The sequence below is a fragment of the Chinchilla lanigera genome, unplaced genomic scaffold, assembly GCF_000276665.1.
Source record: "Chinchilla lanigera isolate Chin_1 unplaced genomic scaffold, ChiLan1.0 scaffold00010, whole genome shotgun sequence".
NCBI lineage: Eukaryota > Metazoa > Chordata > Mammalia > Rodentia > Chinchillidae > Chinchilla > Chinchilla lanigera.
The window spans coordinates 35458624-35468555 of NW_004955411.1; positions in this window are offsets into that span (position 1 = coordinate 35458624).

Below are 9932 nucleotides of genomic sequence, written 5' to 3' on the forward strand. Positions count from 1 at the left end.
AGTGATCCTCCTGTCTCAGCCTCTTGAGTGCTGGGATTACAGGGGTGTGTCATCACACCTGGCTTAAAATATATTGTAAAACTTCAAAAAAATTAGACCCTTTCAAAATAAAATATTAATACCCTATCAAAAAATAGGCAACTAGCCAGGTGTGGCAGCGCACACCTATAATCCCAGCACTTGGAAGGCTGAGGCAGGAGGATCTTTGCGAGTTCAAGGCCAGCCTGAGCCACTAAGTGAGCTCAAGGCCAGCCTGAACTGCATGGCAAGACCCTGTCTCAAAAAAGAATGGCTATCAGGAAATCAAACAATAACAAATGCTGATGAGGCTGAAGAGGGGAAAGGAACCCTTTTACACTACTGATGATACAGCAAACTAGCACAACCACTATAGAAATCAGTATGGAGATTCCTCTGTAAAGACAGTGTGTTTTTCCTTTAGCAAGACTTACTACATTTGCTTGGTCCCCAGGAGCACACACAAAGAAGTTTACTTTTTATATTTCAAATCAAAGATGTTTTATATAGACACCAATTACTTGAAGGCTTTAAAGGTTTTTATTTCTCTTTGACCCATTGTAGATAAATCCTCAAAACCTACTGCACACTTGGACTCTGGATTATATCCTGTCCGCTCTCCCGGGACTCTTAGCCTGCACAGTGGACACTCAAGAGCCATTACAAGCAGTGCTGGACAATCAGCTACTTACAAACGGATGAAAGCCTTTAAATAGCTCTGTCAGCTACCACTTTATGCTAAAACACCATTTTTAAGAAATGGTCATGTTAACCATTGAAATATTACAATGTTCTCTAAAAATTTTTTTCTTTTCCCTTTGTTTTGGATTCCAAAAGTAGTACTAACGTTACAAAGTAACAAATTACAAGGTAAGAAAGTTTATATTTTAAAACACATTAAAGTTAGTTTTAAATCCAGGGCAACTCATTCCGGACCCTTCCTGTCTCTCACGAGCTATTCCTGTTCTTCATTCCATCTCTCCAATAAATTTTTCTACTCTTAGAAAAAAAATTTAAATATTTGATTTTTTTTTGGTTTTTTTTTTTTTTTTTTTGAGACAGGGTCTCATCATGCAGTTCAGGCTGGCCTTGAGCTCACTTTGTAGCTCAGGTTGGTCTCGAACTTCCAACAATCCTCCTGCCTCAGCCCCCCAAGTGCTGGGATCACAGGCGTTCACCACCACGCCCAGCTACAGATTATAAAACAGTACTGTACTGTAGGGTTTTTTGTTGGTTTATTCTGTTTTTCTGCGTTGGTACCTGGAATCAAACTCAAGACCTTGCGCTTACCAGGCAGGCGCTGTGCCACTGAGCTATATCCCTGGCCCTTAAAAAAAATATTTTTTAAAAATCCATAAGTACTCTTCTCTAATAGTTAACCAAAAACATTCAAAACTGTATTGTATTGTCTTAAAATCGTCATACACATTTCAATAGATGTATAACTCTCATTGTACTATGTAAGCATTTTTCAAAACAAACTCACAATTTACTATCACATATTAACTTATTTATCTAGCATATCAAGATCAAAAATATATTACACAAGGGGGCTGGGGATTTAGCTCAGCGGCAAAAGCGCCTGCCTGGCAAGCGCAAGGTCATGAGTTCGGTTCCCGGTATCGGAGAAAAACCAAAAAAAAAAAAATATATATATATTACACAAAAGTGAAAAAAACCTAGTTCAACACTGACATCCATTGTATGGACTACTTCAGCAGTTGTAGGGAAAGTAACTTGTACTTCCTCTAACAAACAATTTATAACTCATCTTTATGTACTAATTATCTTTAAAGTCTTAACACTACTTTTTCTTATTCATCTCCAGTCTTTACAGATTTATATCTTGCACACCATATCAAAAAATAATTTTAAGCATTACTTCCAAGAGTAAAGTTTCTAAAATTTAAATTACACTATATTAATATGCATGAAATACTGCACTTACTAAGATACTCACTGCAGTGTTGAAATCTGAAAGAATGGAATCTTACCATTCCAAAGCTGGAAAGAATCTGAAGGGCCATAAAGCAGGATGATTCAATAAATTATGTAAGCCAATCAAATAGAATAAAACTACTAACAGGAGCACAGCATTCTATACGTAAGATATGTAATAATCTTCACTTAAGATTAAAAATGAGGCTGTGCATTGTGGCACACGCCTGTAATCCCAGCACTCGGGAGGCTGAGGCAGGAGGATCACTGTGAGTTCAAGGCTAGCCTGGGCTACAAAGTGAGTTCAAGGCCATCCTGAACTGCACAGTGAAACTCTGTCTTAAAAAGAAAAATAAATAAATAAATACATGCATACTGCAAACTAATAGTTCTTCAAACATTGGTTTGCTTTATCAAGCTATTTCAGATTCAGTGTTGAGTACGTATGGGATGACTGATGAACCCTAGAATATTTAATAGCTTCTTCTTTACCGTCAGCAGGCTACCACTTCTAACTGAAATTTTGTTGCAACAGTATTTTCCTTAGGCCTCAGAAAATAAAGTTGTGGAAAGCCTGCAACAAAAATGACAAAATTAGTATGAACCAATGTCCATTTACTAAGTGCTAAGATACTATACTTAATTTTTACCAGGGCTTAATGGTGTACATCTGTAATCCCAGCACCCTGGGAGGCTGTAGCAGGAGAAGCCTTGGCAACTTAGTGAGACACTATCTCAAAACAGGAAGAAAAAAGGGCTAGGGAGCAGGGCATAGTGGCACATGCCTGAAATCCCAGCATTCAGGAGGCTAAAGCAGGAGGATCGCTGCAAGTTCGAGGCCAGCCTGGGCTACATAGTGAGCTTAAGGCTATCTTGAACTACAGAGCAAGACCCTGTCTCAAAAAACAAAAACACAAAACAAAACAAAAATTGACTACCACAGTCTGGCAATTCTAAAAGTACTAGCCTAAGTGAGAAAAAAAAAAAGCTTCAGCGGGCTGGGGATTTAGCTCAGAAGCACAGCACCTGCCTGGCAAGCGGGAGATCGTGAGTTCAATTCCCGGTACTGGAAAACAAACAAACAAACAAAAAGCTTACTATTTCAAAATAATCTACCTATTTTCCTTATCAATATCTATTAAAAGAAACTACTTTGCAAAGCAACACATACTTTGCTAGAAAAAATAGTTACACAAATACTGTATTTACATCTACCAGTAACTACCTAGCTCACGAACATCACTGTATTTCAAGCTTTCCAAAAGCAATTAGTGAACATGCTTTCTTCTTTCTTCATTTTTTTGTTTTTAGAAATAGGGTCTCAATACGTAGCCTGGAACTCACAATCCCCCTGCCCACCCTCCCAAATGCTGTGACTGTAGCCCCACCCCAACACACTCAGCTCACAATACTGTCCGCCTTGGGCCTCTTTCTTTTGTTATTGTTGGTGGTGGTGGTAGTAGTGGAAATGGTGCACCAGAAAATAAACTCTTTTTAAAATTTATTTTGAGGCAAGGTCTCACTAAATTGCTGAATTGCAATCTGGGTTCAAATCTGGCAATCTGCCATGCCTCAACCTCAGAGACAGAGTACTTTAGATTATAGGTGTGTGTTATTACTCCTGGCTAACATACTGATGTTTTTTTAAAAAGTAAACTTATTTTTTCGTTTGTTTTTTTTGTTGTTGTTGTTGTTTTTTTCCAGTACCGGGAATTGAACTCACGACCTTGCGCTTGCCAGGCAGGCACTGTGCTGCTGAGCTAAATCCCCAGCCCGTTTTTTTTTTTTTTTATTTTAAAGGCAAAAAAAATAAAAACAGTGACATTTTCAAAACAAGATAACAAAAGAGTAACAATGGTTAGTATATTATTTATTGTCATCTTTTTTATTTTTCCTTCTTTGTCTTTTTGGGACAGGGTCTCGCTGTGCAGTTTAGGCTGGCCTTGAGCTCACTTTATAGCCGAGGGTGGAACTTGCAGTCATCTTCCTGCCTCAGCCACCCAAGTGCTGGGATTACAAGTGTACTACCATGCCCAGCTATTGTTATTTTGAAAGTAGTTCCTCAGAGTACAAGATAGAGGGATGAAAAATTAACCAAACAATATTAGCACAAACCTTTCTTTTCAATGAACTAAGAGACATTAGTAGCACAGCTATCTATCTTCACTATCTTGTGCATATATATATTCTTTTTTCCTTTTTGCTTTTCTCCTTTCCCCCATCCTAGTCTCTCTTTCCTTTTGTACATTTTCTTCCTGTTTGACAGTATTGTACATTTTGGATCTTATTTACTCTTTCAGCTTCTTGCATTAAGGAGACAGTACAATGTTCACACATGTGCATCTGATTTACTTCATTTATGACTATGGTCTCAAGTTGCATCCTTTACCTAGAAAGGTCTCAAGTTTATCCTTTTTATGGTTGAGTAGTACTCCACTGTATAAAAAGACATCTTTTTCATATGTTCCTTGAAGAAACCTATTTTTAAAAAGGATTTTGATGTTTTTACAATCAGCAAAACATACTTTTCAATTAAGGCATTTTTTTAAAATGCAATGTAACTTTTTATTATGTATTATATGCCCAACCTTGTAGAAGGCACAGGAGCTAGAATGATGGTGATGACCCTTTTGCAACCAATAGATGAGAAATATTTAGTGTCACAGTGATATAACTAAAGGACAAAAAGGGAGAGAAGCACAGCTAAGGAGGATTCTTAGTGACTAAGGGGTAGCTTTGAGAGAAAAGCTATCTGAGTTGAGTACTAAAGTACAAGCAAGTTCACCTGTCTGTGAAGGTCAGGAGGTACACAGAAATGATGTGGCAACACTATTCTAGTTGGAACACAGAACAAAGAAAGAAAGACACGACAGGACTGGGTAAGGTCTACAAAGTAAGAGCATTTCAATGCTATGGCTTAGACTCACTGGAGGAGAATTGGTAGCAAGTGTAAAAGCTGTGTGCTTCAAGATGTGAATGCTAATGTTTCCAGACACCCCACTAAAGAACTGGACCCAGCAAGTCAGAAAAAATGTAGTTTTCCAAAAAGGAATATGATTTTATTTTGTAGGAAAATGACAGCAGCAGTTAACTTGGATCTAACCACTTATCTCTCCACCTAAGGGAGGGAGGCTAAGGTAGAGCTAATTCAGGTACTTTACTATGAAAATCAGACAGTGGTTAAGAGGAGTGGCCTGAGAATGAAGAGAAGCAGCTACCAGCAGTAGAATCTGCAACCCTGTACTATTTATTCATTCATTTACACTGTCAATCGAACCTAGAGCCTTCCACGCATGCTAGGAAAGCGCTCTACCATGCCACTCCGTCCCCAGCCTTCTCTCATTTTTTAAGATGTCCCTTTTAAAGTGAACACGGAGGACCTCACCTGTAATGGCCTGCACCCTGGAAGGCTGAGGCAGGAGAATCACAAGTTCAAGTCCAGCATGTGCAACTTCTCAACTTAGTAAACAGACCCTGTCTCAAAATTTTAAAAACAAACTTTTTACAAAGGGCTAAGGATATAATTCTGTGCAAAAGCCCTGGATTCAATTCCCAATATAGGGGTTGAAGGCAGTCTCTTTTATATTTTCCCTTTTCCATATTTTTAATATGGATATATTTTTGCATGGAAAACGTCTGCACAGTAAGAGTACCAAGATTAATGGCAACATGGCCTCTTTTTGGTTTTCCTCCCATGACATTATCAAGGAAAACATATTAGAAAACACAAAAACTGAAGCGTTAGATCTGGATTACAGGTTTCATTTTTTGGGAGACTTTGGTCATTATGCTGTAACCTCTAAAATCTCTCAGTTTCTCATGTATATGAATAGAGTTGAGGCTGGGCATGGTAGCACACACCTGTTATCCCAACACTCAGAAGGCTGAAGCAGGAGAATCACTGAGTTCAAGGCCAGGCTGGGCTATATAGTGAGTTCAAGGCCAGCCTGAAATACACAGTGAGACTCTGCTCTCTCCCATCCCCCAAAAAAGGAGGAAGTTGAACCAGATCTAAAACTTCAGAAAGCTTTAATGTGCTATGATCATAGTGAAAGATCTAATCTGCTCAGGGTCCCCATTAAAAATGCACATAATCTATTTTAATTACAAACCAATTGTGAAAAACCCATTAAAAACAGGCAGATAATATTTTACCTATTATTTATCCATATGTATGTGAATATACTTACATTTATTTGTGAAGGATTTCATAATATCATTAAAACATACACAGTCACCAACTACTCATCTGAAACCCTAAGGCAGAACTGAAACTGTAAGATTTCTCTGTCAGTCATTTCACTTTCTTTTTTTTGGCACTGGGAATCGAACTCAGGACTTTGCTCTTGCCAGGCAGGTGCTATGCCCCTAAGCTATCTTCCAGCCCAGTCATTTCACTTTCAATCACTAAGGATCCACATATCCAAAAAGAATTCTTTTGTTGGAGTGACACAAGAGCCTAAATGCCTGCAAAGCTGAACAGCAGTATTGTTAGGTACAACAGTTTTCAGACATAATGTACTGTGCTGTGGAATCATTTTGTCTGAGCCTCTTAAAGACAAAAGAACTTTCGTCAAAAACTGTCACCAGGAGTGACAGCACCTGTCTGTAATACCAGCCGCTTGGAAGACAATTGCAGGAGAGTCTCAAGTCAGGACAGCTTGGGAAATTCAGTAAGACCCTGCCTCAAAATAAAATTTTATGAAGGGCTGCGGACATAGCTCAGTGGTAGAGCACTTGCATAGCATGCTTGAGGTCCTGGGTTCGACCACCAATACTGCAAAAATGAAAGTAAATAAAAATGTTTACAATGAAGAAATATGGCCTTGAGATTTATAACCATAAATTATGCGATTTTCTATTAATGAGGAAAAACTTTTATGAATTATTAGTCATATTAAAAAGTTCAGATATATTCTTGTTTCTCTTCACAAATAATTTTTGGGGCTAGGGACATAACTCAGTTATAGAGTGTGTGCTTAGCACGCACAAGACTCTGGATTTATTCAATCCCCAGCACCAGGAAGTAAATAAGTAACTGTTCATCTTTTTTTTAGAAGAAGAGGGGGTCAGGGTTCCTCCAAAACAAAACGGTAAAGAAGTAACATTTTCATTAAAGGTGAAAAATACTCTTCAGGTAAGTAAGTTCTGGGTTCTAATGTATAGTAGGGTCACCTATAAATAACAGTAATTGTGATGTAAATTTTTATTAAGTTATAAAAAAGGAGTTTTAATATTTTAATATTTTCAGCACAAATAAATGATAAATGTTTGAGAAGATATATTTATCCTTCTGGTACGCCACAAATATGCACTATTTTTATGTCGAATGAAAAGTAAAAAGGTGAAAAACTGATAGTTCCTTACATTTTCAGCCTATTATAAAGTTATATAATATACTATAACCTAAAGTCCCAACTAAGGAGAAAGAGCATTCTAAGATTTTGTAAACTGTAATACTGAACTACTGTGTAAGCAAAGGCTTTTCAATTGGTATTTTGTTGTTTCTTCTAAAATGGTAACAATTAGATTAGTTACTACATTTCATTCACTAGACATTTCTCTTTAACCAATGTGATTTCTCTCTTGCTCCCTAAAATAATGTTACACATTTTTCTGAGTTAACCAAAATAAAACCTGCAGAGAGGAAAACTAATTTACAATGATCAGAATGTACTTTACTATGAATATGCATGTATGTACTTTACTATGCATGTACGGATGCGTATCCTTTACTATGCATGTACGGATCACACTTTAGAACCACCATTAAAAATATTTTTGTTTTGCTCTTTCAAGTCTCTAGCCATGAACTTAAAGATAATCCCACTGCCAACTAACAAGAGATTGTTTATTGTAAGGTCTCAAATCTCAACTAGACCCTTGATCCAAAGGGAGGAAGGAACCTTTTTTTCTTACATGCAATAAATACAGTGGTTTAAACTAACACTTTCATTCTAAGTTTTTTTTAAAAAGCATTCTATTTTGAAGATACACAACCTAATCTTAAAGAAACTTTATTCATTCTAATAAATCTCACTCAAGAAGGAAGTGTATTCGAAGCAAGAACTTTAATAGAGGGAGAATATTTAAAAATAATAAATAGGCTGAGCGTGGTGGCACACGCCTGTAACCCCAGCACTTGGTGGCTGAGGCAGGAAGATTGGCCTCAAGTTTGGTGCCAACCTGGACTACAAAGCGAGTCCAAACTACATAGCAAGACCCTGTCTCAAAAAAATAAAAAGTAAAAAAATAATAAATAGTTCGGGTGTGGTGGCACATGCTTATAATGCCAGCACTCAGGAGGATCACCAGGAGTTTGAAGACAGCCTCCTCCACAGAGTGAGTTCAAGGTCAACTTGGACTACACAGGGACAGCCTGTCTCAAAAAATAAGTAAATATTAATTAATTAAAAATAGGAGAGTTTTGTTTTTTGTTGTTTATACTATTGCAATTTAGAAGCAAAATTTTTAAATTTCCTCCAAATGACTGCTATAAGCTACTTTAAAAAATAGAAATAAAATACATTTCAAAAATTCTAGATAAAGTATATTACAAAGCTTGCATAAAGAATATGGGGGGACAGGTCGTAATCATGCTGTAAAAACGATAGGCAAACAGTAAAACAGAACCGAGCTTTCCTGAAATATACCCGACGAAGAGTCCCACAGGCACAGCAGTGTGACAAGGACAGTGAATACCCGCAAAACAAAGTACAAGTCAATTACAAGACACCTCCTGATTAACTACAAAAATTACTGGAAACAACTGAGTACACTGGACTGGACAGCTGTTACATGAAAAAAAATTATTTGTAATGATAATCTTTTAAACTTGGATTGTGTAAAGATACTTTATGACAAAACACTCTACAAGGTTGTGTTTTGTTGCTCCTTTTACGAAACTGGTAAGTGCACCACCTACCTACTTTGGTCCAGAGTTTTTAAATCAACCTTATCAAATTACAAGAGTCCAGAAAAGATAACTCCCAATTCATATCACAAGATAACCAGCAATGTCATTGTGGTTGATAACCTATTTATTCGAAAGTGTTATGCTACAATCCTAAAAAAAAATAAAAATAAAAAATTTCCTCCCCTATAGATCGTTCAAGAGGGACTAGGAGATCTTGCTTGGGCTCTCGAACCCTGGGGGAGGGAAATTCCCGCCAGGATGAGACACAGCCTAGGATTGGTCTGAATCAACCCTTCGCAGACAGGAAACTGGTTCCACCTGTCCTGCTTGTCTGCCCTCCAGGACCAAGGACAAGCATTCTCAAAACAATCCAGCGCGTCTTCTAAAACAACGACTTCCCAAGGGGTCCTACCCTCCCTCAACTCCCTGGAAGACAACGGTTCTGGGCCAGTTCTGTGTGAACTCTGTATTCCGTAGCTGACAATCTGCGTCCTTGATAAACCCCATCGCACAGCTGAAGCGCAGCGGGCAGAACACGCAAGATACCCACAGGGGAGAGGAGGAAGAGGGCACCGGGGAACTGGTACCGGAGAACTCTGAAGTTAACGCTTGCAAAACACACCACCCATCAGAAGGTCCCCTCCTTGAAGCGGGAAGGTGCAAAATTCAGAACGTAAGCCTGAGAGATCGGGGGCATGTGAGGCAAGGTGGGAACTGGCCGAGGGTCCCCAGAGACAGCGGGGACTGCGCCGCGGGGCCGACGGTCTGGTTGGCCCCAGGTGTGGAGGTCGTGGCCCGGCGAAGACGCCCCGCGAGTCCCAGCCCCGGGTCCAGGAGACCCCGGCGCCTGAGCACCCCACGGGCTCGCGGGCGAGGTTTCAAAACGCCGCCCCGGGAAGCGCGGCGCCGATTGGAAGTTCCTCGACGGCCGTCACCTCCCCAGGGCTGGAGCGGGAACTCGGCAGCCGAGCCCTCGGCCCACGGCAGCGCCCCCGGAGACGACCCTACAGCGGCCCCTCCCGCCACGGTCCCGACCCGGCTCGCCGCGGCTCCGCGGACG